This window comes from Arachis hypogaea, chromosome 4 (assembly GCF_003086295.3).
Source record: "Arachis hypogaea cultivar Tifrunner chromosome 4, arahy.Tifrunner.gnm2.J5K5, whole genome shotgun sequence".
Lineage (NCBI taxonomy): Eukaryota > Viridiplantae > Streptophyta > Magnoliopsida > Fabales > Fabaceae > Arachis > Arachis hypogaea.
The window spans coordinates 99,774,579-99,778,700 of NC_092039.1; the positions used below are offsets into that span (position 1 = coordinate 99,774,579).

Here is a 4,122-nt window from a genome sequence, read left to right on the forward strand (position 1 = left end):
GCGTTAAATGCCAAAATGGATACCATTCTGGGCGTTTAACGCCAAGATAGCACAAGAGGGAAGATTTTGTTTTTAATGCAGATTTTTTCAAGTTTTCAAAATTTTTCAAAATCAAATCTTTTTCAAATCATATCTTTTCAATCATGTGTTTTCAAAATTAATTTCTTTCCATTTTCAAAAATACTTGCTAACAATTAATGATTTGATTCAACATCTCAGAGTATGTTGCCTTTTCTGTTGAGAAAGGTTTAGTGTCTGAATCATATCTTTCTTATTAGGCAAGTCATTTTTTTTTAAAAAAAAATCAAATCTTTTCAAATTGTTTTTCAAATCATATCTTATCAATCACATCTTTTTAAAACCATAACTTTTCAATCATATCTTCTTAATCACATCTTTTTCAAAATAGTTTTCAATCATATCTTTTTGATTTCTAATTTCAAAATCTTTTTCAAAAACACACTTTATCTCTTTCCCAATCATATTTTTCGAAAATCATTCTTCAAGTTTTCAAAATGTTTTTAAAATCTTTTTAAATTTATTTTCGAAAATGTCTTCCCCTCTTCTCACATCCTTCTATTTATGGACTAACATGTACAATTCGAACTCTATCTTTCTAAGTTCGAATTCTTCTACCTCTTCCTTCTATTTTTCTTTTCCTCTAACACCTCAAGGAATCTCTATACTGTGACATAAAGGATTCCATATTTTCTTGTTCTCTTCTCTTTCATATGAGCAGGAGCAAAGACAAAAGCATTCTTGTTGAGGCTGACCCTGAACCTGAAAGGACCTTGAAGCGAAAGCTAAGAGAAGCTAAGGCACAACTCTCTGTAGAGGACCTAACAGAAATCTTCAAAGAAGAAGACATGGCAGCCGAAAACAACAACAATGCCAACAATGCAAGGAAGGTGCTGGGTGACTTTACTGCACCTACTCCCGACTTCTATGGGAGAAGCATCTCTATCCCTGCCATTGGAGCAAACAACTTTGAGCTTAAGCCTTAATTAGTTTCTCTAATGCAACAAAATTGCAAGTTCCATGGACTTCTATTGGAAGATCCTCATCAGTTTTTAGCTGAGTTCTTGCAAATCTGTGACACTGTCAAGACCAATGGGGTTGACCCTGAGGTCTACAGACTTATGCTATTCCCTTTTGCTGTAAGAGACAGAGCTAGGATATGGTTGGACTCACAACCTAAAGAAAGCATGAACTCTTGGGAAAAGCTAGTCAATGCCTTCTTGGCAAAGTTCTTTCCACCTCAAAAATTGAGTAAGCTTAGAGTGGAAGTCCAAACCTTCAGACAGAAGGAAGGTGAATCCCTCTATGAAGCTTGGGAAAGATACAAATAATTGATCAGAAAGTGTCCTTCTGACATGCTTTCTGAGTGGAGCATCATAGGTATCTTCTATGATGGCCTATCTGAACTGTCCAAGATGTCATTGGATAGCTCTGCTGGAGGATCTCTTCATCTGAAGAAGACGCTTGTAGAAGCTCAAGAACTCATTGAAATGGTTGCAAATAACCAATTCATGTACACTTCTGAAAGGAATCCTGTGAACAATGGGACGAATCAGAAGAAAGGAGTTCTTGAGATTGATACTCTGAATGCCATACTGGCTCAGAACAAAATATTGACTCAGCAAGTCAATATGATTTCTCAAAGTCTGTCTGGAATGCAAGCTGCACCAGGCAGTACTAAGGATGCTTCATCTGAAGAAGAAGCTTATGATCCTGAGAACCCTTTAATGGAAGAGGTGAATTACATGGGAGAACCCTATGGAAACACCTATAATCTTTCATGGAGAAATCATCCAAATCTCTCATGGAAGGATCAACAGAGACCTCAACAAGGTTTCAACAACAATAATGGTGGAAGAAACAGGTTTAGCAATGGCAAGCCTTTTCCATCATCTTCTCAGCAACAGACAGAGAATTCTAAGCGGAGCCACTCTGACTTAGCAACCATGGTCTCTGATCTGATTAAAACCACTCAAAGTTTCATGACTGAAACAAGGTCCTCCATTAGAAACTTGGAGGCACAAGTGGGTCAGCTGAGTAAGAAAGTTACTGAACTCCTTCCTAGTACTCTTCCAAGCAATACAGAAGAGAATCCAAAAGGAGAGTGTAAGGCCATCAACATGGCCGAATTTGGAGAGGAGGAAGAGGCGGTGAGCGCCACTGAGGAAGACCTCAATGGATGTCCACTGGCCTCCAATGAGTTCCCTAATGAGGAACCATGGGAATCTGAGGCTCACACTGAGACCATAGAGATTCCATTGGATTTACTTCTGTCATTCATGAGCTCTGATGAGTATTCTTCCTCTGAAGAGGATGAAGATGTCACTGAAGAGCAAGTTGCTAAATACCTTGGAGCAATCATGAAGCTAAATGACAAGTTATTTGGTAATGAGACTTGGAAGGCTGAACCCCCTTTGCTCACCAAAGAACTGGATGACTTGACTAGGCAGAGATTACCTCAAAAGAGACAGGACCCTGGGAAGTTCTCAATACCTTGTACAGTAGGCACCATGACCTTCAAGAAGGCTCTGTGATACCTAGGGTCAAGCATAAACCTTATGCCTCTCTCTATAATGAAGAAGCTAGGGATCTTTGAGGTACAAGCTGCAAAAATCTCACTAGAGATGGCAGACAATTCAAGAAAACAAGCTTATGGACTTGTAGAGGATGTTCTGGTAAAGATTGAAGACCATTACATCCCTGCTGATTTCATAGTCCTAGAGACTGGGAAGTGCATGGATGAATCCATCATCCTTGGCAGACCCTTCCTAGCCACAGCAAAGGCTGTGATTGATGTTGACAGAGGAGAATTGATCATTCAAGTGAATGAAGAATCCCTTGTGTTTAAGGCTCAAGGATATCCCTCTGTAACCATGGAGAGGAAGCATGAAGAGCTTCTCTCAAAACAGAGTCAAACAGAGTCCCCACAGTCAAACTCTAAGTTTGGTGTTGGGAGGCCACAACCAACTTCTAAGTTTGGTGTTGAACCCTTACATTCAAACTCTAAGTTTGGTGTTGGGAGGTTCCAATATTGCTCTGAGTACCTGTGAGGCTCCATGAGAGCCCACTGTCAAGCTACTGACATTAAAGAAGCGCTTGTTGAGAGGCAACCCAATGTTATATTTATCTATTTTCCTTTTGTTATTTTATGTTTTCTGTAAGTTGATGATCATGGGAAGTCACAAAATCAATTGAAAAAGCAAAAACAGAATGAAAAACAGAAAGAAAAATAGCACACCCTGGAGGAAAACTTACTGGCGTTTAAACGCCAGTAAGGGCAGCAAATGGGCATTTAACGCCCAGTCTGGCACCATTCTGGGCGTTTAACGCCAGAAAGGGGCACCAGACTGGCGTTAAACGCCAGAAATGGGCACCAGCCTGGCATTTAACGCCAAAATTGGCATAAAGAGCAATTTTGCTCGCCACTTGGTGCAGGGATGAATTTTCCTTGACACCTTAGGATCTGTGGACCCCACAGGATCCCCACCTACCCCACCACTCTCTCCCTTCTTCACCTATTCACCAATCACCTCAACACCTCTTCCCAAAAAACCCCTCACCTATCAAATCCCACTATTCTCTTCACCACTCACATCTATCCTTCATAAAACCTGGTGGACGAAATTGTGATTTCTATCTTTTGAGCTTTAGCATATATTTACTCTTAGGGTACTGTTTATTCTCACAACTCCGTTCAACTAACCAGCAAGTGTACTGGGTCGTCCAAGTAATAAACCTTACGTGAGTAAGGGTCGAATCCACAGAGATTGTTGGTATGAAGCAAGCTATGGTCACCTTGTAAATCTCAGTTAGGGAGATTAAAGGGTAATTGTGATTATTGGAATAAAGAAATAAAAAGGAATAATAAAAGGGATAGAACACTTATGCAGATTCATTGGTAGGAATTTCAGATAAGCGGATGGAGATGCTGTAGAGCCCAAGGACGCCTGCTCTCCTACTGCTTCTATTCAATCCTTCTTACTCCTTTCCATGGCAAGCTTTGTATAGGGGTTCACCATCAACTGTGGCTACTTTCTTCCTCTCGGGGAAATATCCTATGCGGCTGTCACTCGCATAGCTAACCAGTCTGGAGGCATCACCCAT

The 4,122-nt window shown here is 40.3% G+C and overlaps 1 non-coding gene across 1 annotated transcript; it reads right to left on the bottom strand.

Moving 5' to 3' along the window:
• Positions 1–1,271: 1,271 nt before the first annotated feature.
• LOC112799466 (small nucleolar RNA R71) lies at positions 1,272–1,379 on the bottom strand. Its single transcript, XR_003201046.1, has one exon. It is a non-coding gene; the product is annotated as a small nucleolar RNA R71 (small nucleolar RNA).
• Positions 1,380–4,122: the final 2,743 nt, after the last annotated feature.